The following is a 23,705-nucleotide window of genomic DNA, read 5'->3' as shown; positions in this document are numbered from 1 at the left end:
TAGGTATTTTATTCTTTTTGTGAGAATTGTGAATGGGGTTGCCTTCCTGATTTGGTCCTTGTTTTGGCTGTTGCTGGTGTATAGGAATTCTAGTAATTTTTGCACATTGATTTTGTATCCTACAGGTTTGCTGAAGTTTATCAGCTGGAGGGACTCTTGGGCCAAGACTATGGGGTTTTCTATAGAATGATGTCATCTACAAATAGAGATAGTTTGACTTCCTCTCTTCCTCTTTGGATGTCCTTTATTTCTTTCTTTTGGCTGACTGTCCTGGCCAGGACTTCCAGTACCATTCTGAATAGGAGTGGTGAGAGAGGGCATCTGGTCTTGTGCTGGTTTTCAAAGGGAATGTTTCTGGCTTTTTCCCATTCAATATGATGTTGGCTATGAGTTTGTCACTCATGACTCATTATTTTCAGGTATGTTCTTTCACTATCTTGTTTACTGAGAGTTTTTAACATGAATTGATGTTGAATTTTAACAAAAGCCTTTTCAGATGCAGTGATTTCAAGCAAGGATGGCATCATTCTCCTGAAGGTTATATAGAAAAACAATGGAAACCTATTTTTTATATTTTAATTACACAGGTATGCGAATAAAATGTCAGGATCAGGGTTTGGAAAAATAATCCTTTTACAACAAAAGGGATATTTCTAGATAAAGAATTGTCTCTCTTAAAATGACAAATGCTCTCCTATTGAGAAACACCAATACACAATAGACTTTTTAAGTTTAACAATATTGAATCAAGCAAATGACAGTGGCTAGAAGAAAACATAAAACATCTCCACGGAGATGTTATACATGAAAAACCGTCATACTATTAGAAACAATGGGAAAAAATTGGAAGTTCTCTGTGAACATAGATATAATATGTTGTGGAACTGCTTGGAAAGTAAAACAAAAGAAAATAGAAGGCCCATGACTTGTTCTATAATGCAATTTTTTCCCTACAGAGCAGGGATATCAAGTGACCCTGTAGACTGTAAAACTTTACAAACGATGATTCCTTAATAATGTGCATTAGAGAAAAGAATGCTGATATTTAGAATAGAAAAACTTTATTATTTGAAAGGTTATCTGAAGTAATGTAGTTTACATTTAGAAGTCTTACAGAAAAAAAAATGGATTTTTGACACTTTTTTGGATGATGATCAAGTCTATTTAAGGCCTTGCTGCATCCCTCAGACTCATAGAATTTTACTGTTGAAATTTCCCAGAAAGAAAACAACCTCTTAGTTCTCTTACACCTAAAGCAAGAAGAAATGTATTAGCTTTAACAGTTATAGTAGAGAATACAAGTAGAGTGAGAACATAGATGTAATTAATCAAGGGCTTTTAGGTGGGTTATCTCGGAGTTTCCTACGTTTTCCTTATCTGTCACTACTGCATAGTCACTTATGGATTCAGATTTGTGCAGTCTTGCAGAGAACAAACTGATAAGGATCTTGAACCAATCTCTTGTTGGAAAACATGATGATCTATTTACCGACTTGGTGAATTTTTTTTTTTTTTAATCGGGACACTTTTGAAGTTTTGTAAAACTTGAAACTGACATTCTGACATTCAAGTAAACCAGTGTCTCTCAGCCACCAAGATAGTTTAACACTGTAATGGGGTTGCTTTTCTAATCAGTGAATAACATATCAGGACTGACTAGGTTTGCTCATAACTTACACCTTAGAAAATATTAGAAAAGGATAACATTCCTTTTAATCTTGGAGAGTAAGAAGAAATAGAAGTTGGGTTTGTTTGCATCAAAATAAAGTCAGGGAATGTTAAACTAGTTAGGAAGTTTCAGAGATAAAAGACGATAGATAACATTTATCTTCCATTTATTTTACAAGACAATCCATTTGTCTATGAAGCTTCATCTCTGTAAAAGGTATGCTACCTAGTGATAATGTTTAAGAAGGGTGACATGTGAAATTCCCTTTTAAGGACAAGTTGAGAAATAAAGAACATTTTGATTACTCCTACTTCAATATTAAGGGAGAAATGTATTTTTATAAACCAATATAGTTGATTTTATGGGCAAAACTTATTTCTAATAAAGGAACATTAGCTTTTAATTTATAGTGCTGACTTAAATTTTGCACTTAAAATGATTTAGTTGATTTTTCATTCTTAACTTATAAGGACAGCATATTATTTTTATAACATGATACATCATTCATTTTAATGACTGAATAAAGAAATTTAATGACCTTTCTAATGGAGAAGTCACTCTGTTTTTCTGATGCCATAATGGTGGCAAGTGGGATTTAGTGTGTTAAAGACAAGCATATGATTCCAATAATTAATCTTTCCACCATTTCGTCCCTAATTTTGGATTAAACTATCATATATTGGAACAGAATTTCAAACAGTTTTTCTAACTCTGCTTACCTTTGCACAGCACAAAACACACAACTGAATGCTGTGTAGGAATTTAAGTGCTTTTGCAGGTTGAAACCTCATGCTAAAGATACAGATGAGGGAAAGAATGCATCAAAAAATTAAAAACAAAAATAAAAAATGTTTTCTTTTCTATTGCTTCCTAGAAATCATATGTGTACATTTTCTTCATATTTTGAGGTGAATTTTAACAAGTAAAAATTTTTTTTCCTTGTTCATAATCTTTGTCTCAACCATAATTGTTTATTGAAAAGACATACGTCTATAGTAAGTTCTGGTTAAGTGAGAGGGCCTTACAAAGAATGTTCTTTGTAGCCCACGGATTACATCTACAGCAACAAAATTTTACTCTGAAATTTCAAAAAACCGCTGAGGTACAAATACAACAAAAGTCAAATTTACAAGAGCACTAAAAATCAAAGCTGTACACTTGGTGATATATAAGATGCTATTTTGCTCAGGAAATGGCAATCCATACCTGTTTCCAGTATTTCTCAATGGATTTTACATTTCAGGTCTCAACATTAATCACTAATCTTCCCTTGAAAATTCTAAACTTATTGAGAGAAAAAAGTATAGAACAAGTATTGATAAAAGTAATAGCTTTAGAATTGATAAATGAGGACTGGAGGATTTGGCTTACATGTAATTATGATCACAATATACTACTTAATAACTCTGTCAATATTAGAATGATTCCTTCCACATTCATGCTTGCCCCTTGCAAGGAGTAGAGTCTGCCACTTTTAATTTTCATTGTGGTCGAAGAGCACACATCATTGCCTGATTTCTATGGCAACACAAATAGGATGCAAGAAGTGCCCACTATAAACAACTAGCTAGAAAGACATTTGTTATGGTTATAAGGGAGACCCTAATTGTAAAAAATTGACAATGCCATATTGGGTCATAGAGTAAAATACAGTAATTTGTATAAAATATTTATTGCATTTTAATTATGGACCAGCCTCCGTGTTATGTGCTAGAGAAGCAGCAATAAACCAGACAAATACCTACACTCATCCAGTTTATTTTCTAATGATGCAATGATTATCAAATAAGAGAAATAGAAAATCTGACCATAGCAACTGGCTAACAGAAAAACTTGAGATTTCATATGGATACATGATCTCACCAAGTAGAAGTTGAAATTTTTGCTGAAATAAAAGCTCTTTTTGAGAAAATAATCTTTGAGTTAAAGTACTTAAGAAAGATTTTAAGCACTGTTGATATTTGAGACTATCAACTACAAAGACTCTGAAGAGGGAGCAAGTATGCTTCTAGAAATTAGGAGGAGGCAACTGTCCATGGAATAATGTGAAAGAATAGAATAGCAGAAAATGAGGTCAGATAAACAATGGAAACTAAAGTATGCAGGAGTTAGAGGATAACAATAACTTTAATTTGTTTTTCTCAGTAAGAAAGAAAGCAACTAAAGAGTTGTGAGCATGAGAGCAATATGATCTAGCTTACATTTTAATAAAAGCAGTATAACTGCTTTTATGACAATAGACTAAGGAAGACTAAGGGTGGAATCAGGAAGACAATTAGAAGCCAATTGAAAAGTTATGACCGATATATTGATGACTTTGAACAGAATAGTAGCAATAGAGATAATGAAAAGTTAATATATTCTGCTTTTGAGTCCAACAGAACTAATTGAAATATATTTGTTACTGAAAGAAAAAAGAAAGCTTTATATACATATATATATATATATATATATATATATATATATAAAAGAATATGTATGCATATATTTAAACTGAGGAAGTTGCCATAGAGCAGGATGCAGGAAGAGCAGACATAATTGGAGCTTACTGGAGGATAAAATAACTTTATCAGACACTGTTGTATGTTTTACATACACTGTTGTATGTTTTTAAGTATATCAGAAAATTAAGTTTTGGAAGCATACTAGACACTCATTGAAAAATGTCAAGTAGTCAGTTGACTATGTAAGTCTAGAGTCCAAGACAGATGCCTGGCCTAGAAATATAAGTTTAGGGATTATCAGTACATACATGCTTATAAGTTATCAACGGACATAATTTAAGGAATAACTTAAGCAATTTATGGAATTTCTACAGATGTAAAGGTTGAGAGATCAAGAGCAGAATTCTCGGACCCTCTATTGTTAATAGAATTTACAGATGAAAACCACCCTGCAAAGAAGACTGAGAAAAAGCAACCAGAAAAAAAAAAAAAAAAAAAAAAAAAAAAGTGGTGCAAATGCAGTCTTGGAAACCAAGCATAGAAAGCATTTTGTAAGAGAGTATTATGTTATGTTCAGTGCAGCTGATATTTTAAGCAGGATTTGAACTTCCCTACTAGATTTTGCAAATGAAGATATTTGTTATGTGCAGTTTGGGAGAGCGGTGATGGTTACAAAAACAAAAGCCTGATTTAGGTAAGTTAAAAGTAAACAAGAACAAGGTAAATCTCTAAGTCTGGTGCATACTCAATACAACGGAGACTTCCCCTTACAATTTCCACTGCCACATTAACTAATAAAATGTTAGTAAAAATTAAATAAATAATAAAGGAAGGATACTACTGAGATAGAAGAGGTAATCAAATGTACAGAGACTTAACTAGAAGCAGATATACTTAGTGAATTTGAACACAGGTAAATAGAAAATATACAGACTAAATGTTATATTTCTCCAGAGAGAAGAAAAAGTATGAAATAGTAGCAAGTAGCAAAAAAGAAAAGCGAGGCACAATGAAATATCTGTCATGTGTATAATTGGCATTCCATATGGAAAGAAGACAGGGTAGAAATAATTTATGAAGAGATAGAGCTAATAGTTTTCAAAAACTTTTAAAAGATATTAGCTTGCAGATTCAAATTCTGTAATCTCTAAACAGGAGGGATACTAAGGAAAGAAAATAAAGGATGAGAGAGGGAGAGAGAGAGAGAGAAAGGAAGGAAGAAAGGAAGAAAAGAAGGAAGGAAGGAAGGAGGAAGGAAGGAAGGAAGGAAGGAAGGAAGGAAGGAAGGAAGGAAGGAAGGAAGGAAAGAGAGAGAGAGAGAAAGAAAGAAAGAAAGAAAGAAAGAAAGAAAGAAAGAAAGAAAGAAAGAAAGAAAGAAAGAAAGAAAGAAGAAAGAAAGAAAGAGAAAGAGGGAGGGAAGGAGGGAGGAAGGAAGGAAGGAAGACAGGGAAGAAAAAGAAGAAACAGAAAGGAAAGAAGGAAGGAAGGAAGGAAGGAAATAATAAAATAGTCAAATCCAAAACTAAATACAAAGAGAAAACTCTTAAAAAAACAGTCAAGGAAATTTTTGAATAAAGTAAGACACACATAAAGAACATATACTCTGTTATTTCATTTACATAAAGTTCAATGATAGATTAAATTGTGGCTTTTGAATTCAATAATGTCCACCGTTTGAGTAATAGAGCAATAGGACAGATCTCAACAGGAGTTTCTAGAATACATGTTCTGGGTTGCATTTCTGGTTGTAGTTGGTGATTATATACTTTATGAAGATTGATTTAGCTCCAAATTTATGTTTTATGTACTTATACATACTTATGTTTTGCTTCAACAAATTTTGTAAGACATGTTTATCAGTAGGCAGGGGATAGCAAGTAGTGATATTAAGTTTCTCACTCTTTTCCTTATAACTCTCCTATCTTGTATTTTGCTGCCCTGGGAGGACCTGATAATCTCAATATACACATTTGGGATAGTACTTCAAGTGCTGCACGTAAGATCAGATTAAAAAAAAAAAAAATTGGAGTTTCTACCAGTTTATCTGGTAGATGCAGCATGTAGGACTAGATGTGTTTGGCATTCCAAACAGGATGAAAAATTTGTGGACATATCAAGCAATAGATAATACCTTTTAGAATTCAAGCAGGGAGAGTAGCCCATGGATCATCCATCTTGTAAAAGGCACAGTGACAACTGTAGTGATGGTAAGGAATGATCTAAACTTGTATATACAATAACAACTTTTGACAAATAAAAACATAGATGTAGTAGGCAGAATTCTAAGATGTCCTGTTGATATTCCTGTCTGCCGGTATACATGCTTTGTATAACCACCTCCACTTGAGTATCAGTAGGCACTGTGAATTTGAAGGGATATTCACTCCTCTCTTGATTAGGTTGCATTATTTGATCAAAGTAATATGATCATCATCTTTATAATTGTGATATAGAAGCCTCAGTCATATCACAGCAAGAAGGTATTCTCTTTCTGGCCTTGAAAATATAAGCCCCCATGTTACGAAAAAACCTATGAATGGAGTCATGTAGCAAAGAATGAGGAAAGTCCTTGAACAACAGCTGGCAAGAAAATGTAGCCTTCAATACTACAACCATAAGAAACAGAATTTTCCATACGTTTACTGAGCTTAGGAGAAGACCTCAAAATTCAGATGAAATTACAGCCTCAGCCAACATCTTGCTTTCAGACTGGCAAGAACCTGGGAACAGAGTTAAATAACCAAACTTTGGACCCACAAACACTGTGAGGTAATAAATCTTTATTTTATGCCATTGAGCTTGTGGTAATTTGTTATTCACCAGAATAATATAAGTGAAGTGCGTGAAATTATTAATTTAAATGTGTTCTTGCATAAGTTCTCATGTAAATAAAATATTAACATCAGATATGCTGTGAAAGATGAAGTTTTACGAAAAATCTCAGTTCATCAATTTGGCTTATTACTCACATTTGAAAGTTTTTTTTTTTCTTTTGCAACTTAACTTCACCATACCATAGTGGTGTAAAAAAAAAAAAAAAAAAAAAAAACAAAACCAAAAAAAAAAAACTCTTTATGGACATATTACCATATACAGTATTAATAATGGACATCTTACTATATGCAGCTATTTATAATAGTCAACAACTTATATGAGATGTACATGCATAAAATCTTTTTGCAATAGACAAAATTCATTCAGTGAGTTGTAGTCTTACAAAATAAGCTTTGGTGAGTTTGAATTAAATGAAATAAATGGCAGTTGCAGAGAACACAAAATGATAAAAATATCAAATAGAAACACCACTAGAATCCATGAAGAAGCAGAAGACTTGCATTAGAAAAGGGCCACGAGAGTAAGTAAAGAACAGAATAGGAAGATAAAATATGGATAAAGTGCTAAGTAATGAAAGCATTAGGTCATGAGTAGATCAATTTACTACAGTTACTATTGAGGCATCAGATCTACTTTTGTATAACTAGAGCCTCTATAATACCTTGAACATTGTTCAAAATTCAAGTTCTCAAAAATTATATTTAAAGTTTCTTAAACATTTCTCATGCAGTCATTCAATAAATCCTTGGTATCTGTCATGTGTATAATTGGCATTCCATATAGAAAGAAGACAGGATAGAAATAATATATGAAGAATATAGGAAGAAATAATAAATGAATATATGAAGAGATAGAGCTAATAGCTTTCAAAAACTTTTAAATGATATTAGCTTGCAGATTCAAGTTCTGTAATCTCTAAACAGGAGGGATACCAAGGAAAGAAAATAAAGGATGATAAAGGATGAGAGAGAGAGAGAGAGAGAGAGAGAGAGAGAAAGAAAGAAAGAAAGAAAGAAAGAAAGAAAGAAAGAAAGAAAGAAAGAAAGAAAGAAAGAAAGAAAGAAAGAGAAGGAGGGAGGGAATGGAATTTGCTACTTGTAATCAGATATAATGTAACTATAACAAACAAAAAATAGGACTGCAAGGGAAAAGGACAAAGCATGTGGTCAAACAATTAATACAAGAAGAAACACAATAAATACTAATTACAAAAATTTAATCTTCCTTGTTATAAATACAAATTTAACCAAGCATGCAAGTGTTTAAAATTTTTCAAATTAGCAAAGATATAAAATAATATAACATTATATTTGAGTAGGTATATGATTAGGTGGGCATTTTCATAGTACTTTGGATAATAAATTAACAGGTTAATAATTCCACATTTTTCAAAAATTAGCCGGGCATGGTGGTGCATGCCTGTAGTCCCATCCACTCAGGAGGCAGAGGCAGCAGAATTGTTTGAACCTGGGAGGCAGAGGTTGGCAGTGAGCTGAGATCGTGCCCCATTGCACTCCAACCTGGGCAACAGAGCGAGACTCCGTTTCAAAAAAAAAAAAAATTCCACACTTTGAGCTATAAATTGTGCATTCATAAATAGACACAATGTTTACACAGCGAAAATCTTCACAGTCAAAATCTTACATAGTCAAAATCTTCACAGGTGGTTACACAAAGCATGTATACCGGCAGACAAGAATATCAACAGGACATCTTAGAATTCTGTCTACTACATCAATGTTTTTATTTGTCAAAAGTTGTTATTGTATGTGGAGGTCGGGTATTAATACGGGTAAGTAAAGTACCAGGTATAAGAGTATACTGCGACAGTGATAATTGCATTTATATAACCTGTCTAAATGATTTAAGATCAATTATAATAATATTTAGGAAATACTATCAATAAATACAGCCAAGTAAAGGACTGACAAATTTTTGTTATCTGTAAAGGCAACAAAAACACTGAAAACACTTGTTAGAATCAATCAACTTTTTCAGATATCTGGGAATTAACCAAAGGTTTACAGCAATTCAAGGATTATTTATTCAAGAAAAATTCCTGAATGTTACTTTTCATAGAAAATCACAAATTATATAAAAAAATTTATGTCTAATACACAGAAAAAAGGAGTAAATAGAAACTGTCTCTGAAGGAGACCTGATGTTGAACTTACTAGACAAGGATTTAAATCAGTTGCCTTGATTATGTCCAAAGAAGAAAAATGAATTTTGTCTAAAAATCTAAGGGAACCTATGAGAATGGTGCTTTACCAATAAGAAAATACCATGAGATATAGACATTATAGAAAAAGAACCAGAATGAAATTCTACGGTTTAAATCTACAATAGGGTCAAGATGTCTGAATAGGAACAGCTCTGGTCTGCCGCTCCCAGCAAGACCAACGCACAAGGTGGGTGATTTCTGCATTTTCAACTGAGGGAGTCTCGCTCTGTTGCCCAACTGGAGTGCATTTTCAAGGTGGGACTGATTAGACAGTGGATGCAGCCCACAGAGGGCAAGTAGAAGCAGGGTTGGGCGTTGCCTCACCGGGTAAGTGCAAGGGTTCAGGGAACTCTCCTCCCTGGCCAAAGGAAGCCCTGAGGGACCATGCCATGAGAGATGGTGCTCTCCGGCCCAGATACTATACCTTAGCAATGATCTTTGCAACCCGCAGACCAGGAGATTCCCTCAGGTGCCTACACCACCAGGGCCCTGGGTTTCAAGCACAAAATGGGGCAGCTGTTTGGGCAGATACTGTGCTAGCTGCAAGAGTTTTTTTGTTTTGTTTTGTTGTTTGTTTGTTTGTTTGCTTTTTTGTTTTCAGACCCCAGTGGCACCTGGAATGCCAGGGATACAGAACCATACATTCCCCTGGAAAGGGGGCTAAATCCAGGGAGTCGAGTGGTCTTGCTCAGCAGATCCCAACCCAGGGAGACAGTAAGCTAAGATCCACTGGCTTGAAATTGTGGCTGCCAGCACAGCAGTCTGAAGTTGATCTGAGACACTCGAGCTTGGTAGGGGGAGGGGCATCCACCATTACTGGGGCTTGAGTAGGTGGTTTTCCCCTCACAGTGTGAAAAAAGCCTCTGGGAAGTTCAAACTGGGCAGAGCCCACCACAGCTCAGCAAAGCCACTGCAGTCAGACTTCCTCTCTAAATTCCTCCTCTCTAGGCAGGGAATCTCGGAAAGAAAGGCAACTGCCCCACTCAGGGGCTTTTAGATAAAACTCCCATCTCCCAGGGACAGAGCACCTGGGGAAAGGGGTGGCTGTGGGTGCAGCTTCAGCAGACTTAAACATTCCTGCCTGCTGGCTCTAAAAAGAGCAGCAGATCTCCCAGCAGCGGATCTCCCAGCTCCAGCTCTGCTAAGGAACAGACTGCCTCCTCAAGTGGGTCTCTGGCCCCTGTGCCTCCTGACAGGGAGACACCTCCCAGCAGGGGTCGACAGATACCTTGTACAGGAGAACTCCAGCTGGCATCTGGCAAGTGCCCCTCTGGGATGAAGCATCCAGAGGAAGGAGCAGGCAGCAATCTTTACTGTTCTGCAGGCTCCACTGGTGATAACCAGGCAAACAGGGTCTGGAGTTGACCTCCAGAAAACTCCAGCAGACCTGTAGAAGATGGGCCTGACTGTTAGAAGGAAAACTAACAAACAGAAAGAAAAAGGATCAACATAAACAAAGAGGACAATCACCTGAAAACTCCATCCAAAGATCCTCAACATCAAAAACCAAAGGTAGATAAATCCATGAATATGAGGAAAAACCAGCACAAAAAGGCTGAACATTCCAAAACCCAGAATGCCTCTTCTCCTCCAAAGAATTACAGCTCTATCCCCAGCAAAGGAACAAAACTGGATGGAAAACGAGTTTGACAAATTGACAGAAGCAGGCTTCAGAAAGTGGGTAATAACAAACTCCTCCCAGCTAAAGGAGCATGTTCTAACACAATGTAAGAAAGCTAAGAAGATTGAAATAAGGTTACAGGAACTGCTAACTATATGAAGAAACTGCATCAACTAACAGGCAAAATATAACGAGCTAACATCATAACTACAGTATCAAATTCACACATAATATTAACCTTCATTGGAAACAAGCTCAATGCCCCAATTAAAAGACACAGACTGGAAAATTGGATAAAGAGTCAAGACCAATTGATGTGCTGTGTTCAGGAGAACTGAATCTCATGTGCAGTGACATACATAGGCTCAAAATAAGGAATGGAGGAAGATTTACAAAGCGAATAGAAAGAAAAAAAAAAAAACAGCAGAGGCTGCAACTATAGTCTCTGATAAAACAGACTTTAAACAAACAAATATCAAAAAAAATAATAATAAACAACAACAACAAAGAAGGGCATTACGTAATGGTAAAAGGATCAATGCAACTAGAAGAGCAAGATATCTAAATATATATGCACCCAATACAGGAGCAGCCATATTCATAAAGCAAGTTCTTAGAGACCTACAAAGAGAGTTAGACTCCCGCACAATAATAGTGGAAGACTTTAATATCCCACTGTCAATATTAGACAGAACAATGAAACAGAAAATTAACAAAGACATTCAGGACTTGAAATGAGCTTAAGACCAAACAGACCTGATAGACATCTACAGAACTCTCCACCCCAAATCAACAGAATATACATTGTTCTCAGCACCAAATCACACTTATTCTAAAATTGACCACATAATTTCAAGTAAAACTTCCTCAGCAAATGTGAATGAAGGGAAATCATAACAAACAGTCTCTTAGACCTCAGTACAATAAAATTAGAGCTCAGAATTAAGAAACTCACTCAAAATCACACATCTACATGGAAACTGAACAACCTGCTCCTGAATGACAACTGGGTAACCAATAAAATTAAGGCAGAAATAAATAAGTTCTTTGAAATCAATGAGAACAAAAACACAATGTACCAGTATCTCTGGGAAGCAGCTAAAGCAATGTTTAGAGGGAAATTTATAGCACTGCATGCCCACAGGAAAAGTGGGAAAGATCTAAAATTGACACACTAATATCACAATTAAAAGAACTAGGGAAGCAAGAGCAAACAAATTCAAAAGCTAGCAGAAGACAAGAAAAAACAATGATCAGAGAAGAACTGAAGGAGCTAGAGACATGAAAAACCTTTCAAACAAAAAAACAAAAACAAACAAAAAAAAACAATGGATCCAGGAGCTGGTATTTTAAGAAGATTAACAAAATAGATAGATGGCTAGCCATATTAACAAAGAAAAAAAGAGAGAAGAATCAAATACATAATAAAACATAATAAAGGGGATATCAACACTGATCCCACAGAAATACAGACTACCATCAGAGAATACTATAAACACCTCTACACAAATAAACTAGAAAATCTAGAAGAAATGGATAAATTCCTGGACACGTACACCCTCCCAAGACTAAACCAGGAAGAAGTCAAGTCCTTGAATAGACCAATAACAAGTTCTGAAATTGAGGTAGTAATAAATAGTCTACCAACCAAAAAAAAAAAAAAAAAAAAAAGCCCAGGAGCAGACGGATTCATAGTCAAATTCTACCAGGGGTACAAAGAGGACCTGCTACCATTCCTTCTGAAACTATTCCCAACAATAGAAAAAGAGGGAATCCTCCTTAACTCATTTGATGAGGCCAGCATCATCTTGATAGCAAAACCTGGCAGAGACACAACATAAAAAAAAATTCAGGCCAATACCCCTGATAAATATTGATGTGAAAATTCTCAATAAAATAATGGTAAACCAAATCCAGCAGCACACAAAAAGCTTATCAAACTCAATCAAATCAACTTCCTCCCTGGGATGCAAGGCTGGTTCAACATATGCAAATCTGTAAACGTAATCAATCACATAAACAGAACCAATGTCAAAAACCACATGATTATCTCAATAGATGCAGAAAAGGCCTTCAATAAAATTCAACACCCCTTCATGCTAAAAACACTAAATAAACTAGGTATTGATAGAACATATCTCAAAATAATAAGAGCTGTTTGTGACAGACTCACAGCCAATATCATACTGAATGGGTAAAACCTGGAAGTGTTCCCTTTGAAAACTGGCACAAGACAGGGATGCCCTCTCTCATTACTCATATTAAACATATGTTGGAAGTTCTGGCCAGGGCAATCACGCAGGAGAAAGAAATAAAGGGTATTCAATTAGGAAAAGAGGAAGTCAAATTGTCCCTGTTTGCAGATGACATGATTGTATGTTTAGAAAACTCCATCATCTCAGTCCCAAAACTCCTTAAGCTGATAAGCAACTTCAACAAAGTCTCAGGATCCAAAATCAATGTGCAAAAACCACAAGCTTTCCTATACACCAATAATAGACAAACAGAGAACCAAGTCATGAGTAAACTCCCATTCACAATTGCTAGAAAGAGAATAAAATACCTAAGAATTCAACTTACAAGGGATGTGAAGGACCTACTCAAGGAGAACTACAAACCACCCACTGCTCAAGGAAATAAGAGAGGACACAAACAAATGGAAGAACATTCCATGCTCATGGATAGGAAGAATTAATATTGTGAAAATGGCCATACTGTCCAAAGTCATTTATAGATTTAATGCTATTCTCGTCGAGCTACCACTGACTTTCTTCACAGAACTAGAAAAAACTATTTTAAATTTCCTACGGAACTATAAAAGAGCCCATATATCTAAGACAATCCAAAGCAAAAAGAACAAACCTGGAGGCATCATGCTACCTGATTTCAAACTATACTATAAGGCTACAATAACCAAAACAGCATGGTACTTGTACCAAAATAGATACATAAACCAATGCAACTGAACAGAGGCCTCAGAAATAACACCACACATCTACAACCATCTGATCTTTGACAAACCTGTCAAAAACAAGCAGTGAGGAAAGAATTCCCTATTTAATAAACGGTGTTGGGAAAACTGGCTAGCTACATGCAGAAAACTGAAACTGGACCTCTTCCTTAAAATGTATACAGAAATTAACTCAAGATGGATTAAAAATTTAAATGTAAGACCTAAAACCATAAAAACCCTGGAAGAAAACCTAGGCAATATCATTCAGAACACAGAGATGAGCAAAGACTTCGCAATTAAAACACCAAAACAATGGTAACAAAAGCCAAAATTGACAAATGGGACATAATGAAACTAAAGAGCTTCTCCACAGTGAATGAAACTATCATCAGAGTGAACCTGCAACCTACAGAATAGGAGAACATTTTTGCAATCTATCTATCTGACAAAGGGCTAGTATCCAGAATCTACAAGGAACTTAAACAAATTTACAAGAATAAAACAAACAACTCTATCAAAAAGTGGGCAAAGGATATAAACAGCCACTTTTCAAAAGAAGACATTTATGCAGTCAAGAAACATATGAAAAACAGCTCATCAATACTGGTCGTTAGAGAAATGCAAATCAAAACCACAATGAGATACCATGTCATGCCATTTAGAATGACAATCATTAAAAAATCAGGAAATAACAGATGCTGGAGAGGATGTGGATAAATATGAACGCTTTTACACTGTTGGAAATGTAAATTAGTTCAACCATTGTGGAAGAGAGTGTGGCAATTCCTCAAGGATCTAGAACTAGAAATACCCTTTGACCCAGTCATCCCATGACTGCGCATATACTCAAAGGATTATAAATCATTCTAGTAGAAATACACATGCACATGTGTGTTTACTGCAGCAATATTCACAATAGCAAAGACTTGGAACCAATGGAAACACCCACCAAATGATAGACTCAATAAAGAAAATGTGGCATATATACCCCATCAAATACTACCCAGTCATAAAAAAGAATGAGTTCATGTCTTTTGCAGGGACCTGGATGAAGCTGGAAACCATGATTCTCTGAAAACTAACACAGGAACAGAAAACCAAATACTGCATGTTCTCACTCATAATTGGGAGCTGAACAATGAGAACACATGGCCACAGGGAGGGGAACATCACACACCAGGGCCTGTCAGAATGTGGGGGGCAAAGGGAGGGATAGCATTAAGAGAAATACCTAATGTGGATGATGGGTTTATGAGTGCAGCAAATCACCATGGCACATGTATACCTGTGTAACAAACCTTCATGTTCTACACATGTTTCCCAGAACTTAAAGTATAATAAAAAATGAAAATGAAAAAAAATAAATTTACAGTGACTAAAATGTAAAATAAATAATTTACTAGTGGTCTCAACAGCAGATATGAGCAAGCAGAAGAATAAGCAAATGTAAGGAAAGGTCAATGGAGATTATCTAGTCCAAAGAGAAAAAAAAAGGAACAAAACCAAAATGAATAAAGCCACCAGAAACCTGTGAAAAACATCAAGTGTATCTATTTGTGCCTAATGGGTGTTACAGAAAGAGGGACAAAAGAATGGGACAGAAAAAATAAATTTAAAAAAATCATTAAAAATGTCCAAAATTTGGTGAAAAATATTATTCTACATATATAAAAAGCTCAATGTACTAGTGGTTGGAAAAACCCACAGAGACTCACACCTAGACACATTATAATTAAACTCTCCAATGATAGGACACAGCAAGAATATTGAAAGCATGAAAAGAGACATGACACAGTACACTCAAAGAATTCTCCATAAAATTAAGCTGATTTCTCACCAAAAGTTATAGAAGCTAGAGAAATGTGGGTGATATATTCAAAATGTGGAGATAAAGAAGAAACTCGGTAAGCCAAGAATTCTACATCCAGTAAAATAATTCTTTAAAAATTGGAGAGAACTTTAGATATTCTGATAAACAATAACTGAGCAAATTAGCAGTTATTAAACCTAGTACAAAAGGATTCTACAGAATATTTCCCAATGTCTTGAATAAATACACTTATAAATGCAACTATATATTTAGATACAAAGGATAGCTAAATAACTGTTATCTGTAATTTTTTTTATACTTCTGATTTAAAAGACAACTGTGTGAATAATCATCAGAAATGTGTGTTTCTGAGAAGACAGTGCATAAATATGTAATATATATTAAAATAAAATAACAAAGAGGAACAGGAATTGAGTTTTACTGGAATAAAGTTGTTTTGGGGCTGTTGAAATTTAGTTGCTATTAATTTGAAAAAGATTTTAATAATATAAATAATCTCTGAGAACAAAATGCAGAAACAAATTGAATAACAAATGACAGTGGTAAAACAGTATGTTAGAAAATATTTATTTAAGCCAACCAAAGACAGTAATGGATGATAGAGAAAAAATATATAAAACATTCAAAGTAAATGAAATTGCAGATTTAAGTTTTACCTTAGTCTGGTAAATATTAATATATAAAACAATGCAATTAAAAAGCAGAAATTGGAGACCAAGGTGGGTGAATCACTTGAGGCCAGGAGTTCAAGACCAGCCAGTCCAACCTAGCAAAACTCTGTCTCTACTAAAAAAAAAAAAAAATAGCAGGTCATAGTGGCCTGTAGTCCCAGCTACTCCAGGGATTGAGGCATAAGAATCACTTGAACCTGAGACATGGAGGTTGCAGTGACCCTGAGATTGCACCCCTGCACTCCAGTCTGGGTGACAGAGCAAGACTGTATCAAAAAAAGGGAAAAAAAAAAAAAAAAAAAAAAGGAAGGGAGGGATTGGCATATCACCCAACAACAGAATAGATACTTCTCACAAGCCCATATGGAACACTTTGGAATGCAATGTTAGGCTGTAAAACAAATCTCAATACAGTTTAAAGTATTTAAGTTATACAAATCGTGTTCTCTGAACACAGTGGTTTGAAAATGTGAATTAATAACCAAATAAATATTGGGAAACTAACGCAACGTGAACATTAAACAACAGATTCATAAATAACCAATGCCACAAGGAAAGAAAGCTATCTGGAAATTTCAGATAATAAGAAAAATTTTTAAATACTTGGAGATGAATGAAAACAAAAGCCCAATTTATCAAAATTTATAAGATTCAGTTAAACCAGGACCTACAGAATAATTTATAGTTGTAAGCTTTTATATTAAGAAAAGGAATTATCTGAAATGGATAACCTATCTTTCACATTAAGGAACTAAAAAATTAAAAGAGCAAATTAAATCCATTAAGGCAAAAGAAAAATCTTAGAGCAAAACTTTACATTAATTCGAGAACAGAAATAAAAATGAAAAATAGCAACTAAAACAAACATTTTTGAGAATAAACCAACATATTAATATAATTGACAGCCAGTAAAAAAGAGAAAATACATAATTTCTTAAATTCAAGAATAAAAGACATTACAGAAATAAAATATTACTGACCATACAGAAATTAAAAATAATTCTTAGGCAATACTTTTGTCATTAGTTTTCATTTTTTATTATTAACATTAGGGAACAAACTTTGTATGGACAATTCTACATAAACCAATCAGATAACTTAGATGAAGTGGACAAATTATTACAAAAACACAAACTATCAAAACTGAAGAAAAAAACAGAATAGATAGAAAATATGAGAAGAACCATAGAAAGTGCAAAGATTGAGTTAATAATTAAAATGCTTCCCTAAAAATCCCAAGACTAGATAGCTTCTCTGGTGAATTCTACAAAACATTTAATAATATGTAATACCAATGCTTATCAAACTCTTTCAAAAATAATGAGAAGTAACTCATCCCAACCACAATATTATCCTGTTACTAAAATCTGATAAAGATTATACAAATATATATATATATCTCCCATTATTACTTGTAAATAGAAACCCTCAAATCCTCAAACTTGCAAACTAATTATAACAACATATTAAAGAGTTACTTAGCATGACTCAAAAGATCCATTCCTCAATTTCCAGATTGGCTCAACATATTAAAAAAAAAATCAATGAAGTATATCATATTAATAGATTAAATGACAGAAACCGTATTATGATTTCGATAGGTGAGGAAAAAGCATTTGACAAAATCTACCAATTTATGATTTTAAAAAAACATGCATCACATTTAGTGTATGAGAGAGAATCCTTAACCTGTTACAGGTCATCTGCAAAACAAAATCCATACTTAACATCTTAATTAATGATACCCTGACTGTTCCTACGGGAAAGAAAGTGAGAAAGAGGTCAGGGATCAAAATTTATGCATTACATTTTCTATACCATTACTTTCAATAGTGAAAATTAGGAGCAACCTGAATATCACTGAAGTTATAAAATGTTAAGTTAGTGCATATCCACATGGAGAAATAGTAAAACAGATTTTAATCATATTTTGGTGAAAAGATTTTTATTGTTTACAATATGATACTAAATTGAAAACAATTTATATATGATTCAACAATATTATATTCACATTTGCATAAAGAACAAGTATGCGCACATGTGCATGATAAAAAGGGAATACATTACAATGTTAAAGGAATGATGATAATTTTATTTTTACCCATCTAGTCATAGAATCATTCATTAATGTTATTCAGGCATTGTACTCAACAACGGCCATTCTGAAGTGAACAAAATCTTTTCTTTGTTTTCAGGAATTAAGTCATAAATTAGTTATTAAAGTTTTCTGTATGTGTAAGTTTCTATAATAAATATCTGATAATTTTATAATCTGTAACAAAATTAAACTTTTAATAATAATTCTTGCAATACTAGAAGCCCTTCTGTTTTGTTGTGATGTTTAGCAAATATTACTTGCCCAGTGGCATTGCCAAAACACTGGGAGAATATGCATTCTCTTGGGCATTTTTGGATTTGGGATGGCTTGAGAGCTACTGGTCACTGATACAGATGAAGGACTAAGATTGGTTTGTGGAAGTTAGTGTTTTAGCTTTGCAGCTTTGATAACCATCATGAGCAGGATAAGAAAAAGTAAAAAGAAGGTCTGGAACAAGAATAAATCCCTAATTGTGTGGGGAATAATCATATATTAAGAAAGTGAAGAGAATGACAGAGATAGCTTTGAAATCCTACCCACACATCCCCCAAAACATATCTCCCTACTTAAACTGTCACACATATACTTCTATTATATAATGGAGATTTGGTATGAACTATCTCTCATTAGATTTCTTATTCTCTGTACATCAACAAATGTTTATGATATACCCTCTATCTGCAAGGCACTGGCTGCAGGGTCATATTCAAGGAGCTTATTTTTTTGGGAGGGAAGAACATAGAAAATACATATATGGAGATAAATATGGATATATACACAGAATGTATTTATACAAGATATACATATATGAATGATAAATGAAATATGTCATGTGAAAACAATATTTTCAAAAGAATACATGTTAAGATAAGTAAGGAGCAGAGCAATGTTCTGTAAGTTCAAATACATCTCAAGCGAGTGAGTGAGGATGGGGACAGGAAAATCCAGTCAAGAGTAACAGTAAATATAGATGCAAAGGCAGGAAATGTTCCTAACGTTTTAGAAAATAGTGAGTCTGGATAAGTCATAGTTCACATGAAGTATTCCAGCGGGAGAAAAATTTGAAAGGATAGATGAGTTCTACGTTGTGAAGAACTTCTGGATTTTATTAAGGATTGATACACACACTCTTTATACTCTCAGTAGTACTATTATAACAGTGTTTTTCTAACCAGAAGAATGTGAAACTCTAGTGTTGGCTAAAACTATTTTTATGAGTATTTTAATATGTACAATTACAGCATTTGATGCTCAAAGCTTTTATGTTACATTATATAAAATTAGATATATTCGTTAAATAAGAATAACAATATACAAATATTCTAATTAACAGCATTCATTTAATATAAAGAATGATGTTGGGAAATCGCTGATGCTAACATAGCTGGTAATAAGTCTTTTACCACAGCTGCTTCTTATTTCTGGAGGCTGTTATGGCTCTATGACTGGTTACACCTCAATTCTACCATTTTCCTCCACCTGAACTATCACTAAACATTTGTTCCTACATAATTATGTACAAGATATTATTTTTCCTTCACTGTGACTGAATGCATCACACATGTATAATGTTTAACTCAATTCTTTCATCGTTAGCTCAGGATAATTAAAGTAGCATGACCTAATGCTAAGACAACTGGCTACACAAAAACAAATACGGTCATTGAGATTTGTTTTTTCTGTATTGTCTACAAGGCAATAGTACAGGTAATCTTAACCAGGCTTAAATTAACATTCTCTTCCATTTTATTGCAATAATTAAAACATAACACTAAAAATTTCTGTAAACCTGGCAGATTTTCAACAATATGACTGCGGATCCCAATTTGAACAACTAAGGCTTTATACTTATGCATTTTTTATACTTACGTAGTTTTATTTGTTTATTGTATTCTCTTAGCTTTCACTTGTTGCTAACTTGATTTTTAAAAAATAAATTTTATTGTATATATTTGAGATTTGCAACATGATGCTATGGGATACATGTAGAGAGTAAAATTTTTTCTATAGTCAAGTAAATTAACGTATTTATTATCTCACATAGTTACTTTTTTGTGACAAGAAGAGCTAAAATATACTTATTTAATGCAAAACCCAAAATACTAGCTCACTTTAATAAGTTATTTTGGACAATAAAATTGCCGAGAACATAGTGTAATATGTTCCTGAGAGTAAAAGACTCTAATTATGTTCTAATTTTTATAAATTAAGAAAAAATGTAAAAAGATATGTTGATACATTTATGTATTTTGTAATTGAAACGTTAAGAAAATATCAAAGTAGAGACACCCTGTATATAAAAAATGTAAGGAACTAAGAGTTTCAAGCAATGAAAATACATATTTTTTTCTTTGCTAGATTCACTCTATTTCTGAAAAACCAGGTGAATATCTTCTTTTTAATCTAACAACCAAATGTTAACTGGTATAATCCCCTCTGCTCTTTTTATCTCCCTATAACAAACCTCAGAGAATTAATTCCCTTTTTACTAATTCCACCCCATACCTGAGTCTCCTCTCCCCTATAAGACAGATTTACATAGAGCCTCATCAACTTCCCCTCTTTTCTTCCCTTAAGTTCCTAAAATAGAATGTTAGCGATCACTGTGAAGAATTATGAAGAAATATAAAGGTAACAACAGAATCTACCATTCTAGAAACTGTTGGAGATTTCCATCATTCTGATGAACTCAGTAGCCCTGGTATCACTCAGTAATGAACATCACCTGTCCTGTTTGCCTGTACCCTTAGTCTTATTTATCAGGGAGAGACTTGGCAACACTCTTCGGTGATTCAATTTCTGACCACATGAAGAGGTTATCACACCCAGCTCTTCCTGGGTGAAAGCTTTATTAGGGGCCTGAATAGACTTTAGTGTGGGCCTGTAAGACATCACTCATCTCTGATGTGTAATGGTCTTGGAAAGACGCCTCAGCCGATACCTGGGGCACCTTCTAACACTGTACCACACTACACATTTTACAATGTTAAACCAGGCTAAAATTAATGTTAAGTGTAATTTGGTGGACTTAGGATCTAATTTATAGATGATAATACAAATAAGCACTTCCAAGCCTTATTTTTCAAATGATTACTCTCCTGTGTTAGTTACTTAATACATATTCTGTGGGAATAAAAGCAGTGTTTTTAATATATATTCTGTAATGTCTCTTAAATAGTGGAAAAAATGTAAATTTTAAGTAATAACAATAACAAGCATAGTTAATATTTACAAGTTTGAAAATGAAATAAAATTACCCTGATGAATGTATTTCCAATTGTCTCTTTTACAACAATCTGTGAATCTCTGCAATTCAACAGACTGAATAAAATAAGCAATATGATGTTGCTCTCTATACAACACACTTTCTCTATTGGATCTTCAATTTTATGTTCCATGTGAATGGCGTTAATAGGGGTTTTCAAACATTTTTGACAACTACAATTGGTCCTTAAACTCTTCTCATCAAAGTGTCACTAATACTCAAATTTGCATATAAATTCCTGTTCTCCATCATATACCATGTGAATGAAGAAAATAACTGTTTGCTTTTCCAGTTGGGCAAAAAGCACTTCAGGCAAACTGGATGTGTTATGTTGATAGGAAGATATAGAAGACAGCTGCTGGAGATGATGATCACTGTAAAAGCACCTCTGGGAAAGATTTGAAGATGTGTTTTCAAGGGTGACTATTCCCCATAGCTGAGACACCACCAGCCGTGGTAAGATCCACACATTGCAGCAAGCAGATTTTCTAAATTACCTTTTTATTGCATGCCTCTCCCATTAGCACAGCCACCTCTTTGTCGTTCACACCGATGTAACGATCACTTGTGAGGCATTTAAACCCTGGGCTTGGCTGGCTGGTTGCCTCTTACTCTGTGGCAAGATTATTGATTGCAAATGCTTATTAAGCAAGCATGAGGCAATAAGCCATAAGAGCTGTTGATAATTCAAGAGGCAAAGCAAGTAATTATAGAGGGATCAGGAGGATTATTACATACGTGGCCTTGGTAAATATGACTGATTGCCAGTGCAGTGCTGTGATGACTGTTTGAATTTAAATGCATTATCATTGATTTTTTGTTTGTTTTTATTGCATTTTAAATTGACAGATTTTTAATGCAAATAGTTCATTCTACCCACTTGCCAGATCCTGTTACTGTAACTTGATGACTTATAGGCATGTGCAGTAGTTAGGTTTTCTACTACTCAGTACAAAGCAAAGCTACTATCATACCCCTCTAAATATGCTTTTTCTTTCATTACTTTCTAAGTGTAACACATATGGTGCATTAGAATTTCAGAGCATTTTGTTTTTGATCTATTGGCACTATGTTGCAACTTATAAAGGTGCCAGCTAAAATCATTAAGTAACATTAAGGTCCCTTAAACTCAGATATAATAATGCCTTCTTGTATTATTCTTTGGTAAGTTAAATCTGTTAAAGAGACAAAAGTTAAATCTATTAAGGAGACAAAATTTTCTAAGGGGAAAATATAATAAAATGTGAAGGAAAACTGGGTAATATCAACAGTGAAATTTCAACTAATTAATGTGAAAATATGCAATAATTTATTACTTTAAATGGTCAATATTGTGATTCCTTGAGACATTTTAGACTGGAGAAAAAGAAATATTGATTTTCTAAAACAGTAGTCAAAGACACTGAATAAAGAAGGATATATATGTGTTTTATTAGTGTTCATTTAGAGCACAATTTTAATTCATTTAAAATATGCACTAGAGATTGGACTTATATTCAGAATCATGGAGATTGCTAGTTCTAAAAACAGAGATTCAAACTTCCAACTGCTCCATGGAGCAGATGAAGAAACAGATGCCAGAAAATGTAAGAATCTTGGCTAAGGACATCTATCACATATAAGTTAAAACTGAAATAATAATAGTTACTATTATTATTACTATTCTTACTATGGCCAAGATTTATTGACTAAATGTCATAAATAAGCTTTATATTATTCCAGACTAAAATAACTCTATAAAGTAAGTATTTTTATAATCTATTTATACATAGAATAAAGTTGAGACCCAATCAGTCATTTGCCTGAGGACACATTACTCATAAAAGGCAGATCTAATACAATTAATAGCTAGGTACAAACTTATCACCTTTAATCTCAGCACTGTTGGTCTATGGTTATAGAATTGTCATTTTTTTAACAATACACTTGTTTATCCATTCATTCAAGAAATATTGAGTGATTACTATATAACACTATTCTAGGTTCTGTGGATAGAGTGGTAAAAAAATGTGGATGAGATCTTTTTTCTTTTTTTTCTATTTAACCTACTTAAATAGTCCCATAATACAATAAATAGAGTATAAAATGATAGAG

The 23,705-nt window shown here is 33.8% G+C and overlaps 1 long non-coding RNA gene across 1 annotated transcript in view; it reads left to right on the top strand.

The window, feature by feature from the left end:
* The window catches only part of LOC103884437, a 34,216-nt gene extending 11,318 nt beyond the window's left edge, over positions 1–22,898 (top strand). Inside the window, exon 3 of the long non-coding RNA XR_002522106.1 lies at positions 21,904–22,898. This is a non-coding gene — a long non-coding RNA (uncharacterized LOC103884437). The remainder of the gene's footprint in view (positions 1–21,903) is intronic.
* The last annotated feature ends 807 nt before the right edge of the window (positions 22,899–23,705 follow it).

Source organism: Papio anubis, chromosome 3 (genome assembly GCF_008728515.1).
Source record: "Papio anubis isolate 15944 chromosome 3, Panubis1.0, whole genome shotgun sequence".
Classification (NCBI taxonomy): domain Eukaryota; kingdom Metazoa; phylum Chordata; class Mammalia; order Primates; family Cercopithecidae; genus Papio; species Papio anubis.
The sequence above is the reverse complement of the archived record's forward strand: the minus strand, read 5'-3'. Positions and strand labels throughout refer to the sequence as shown.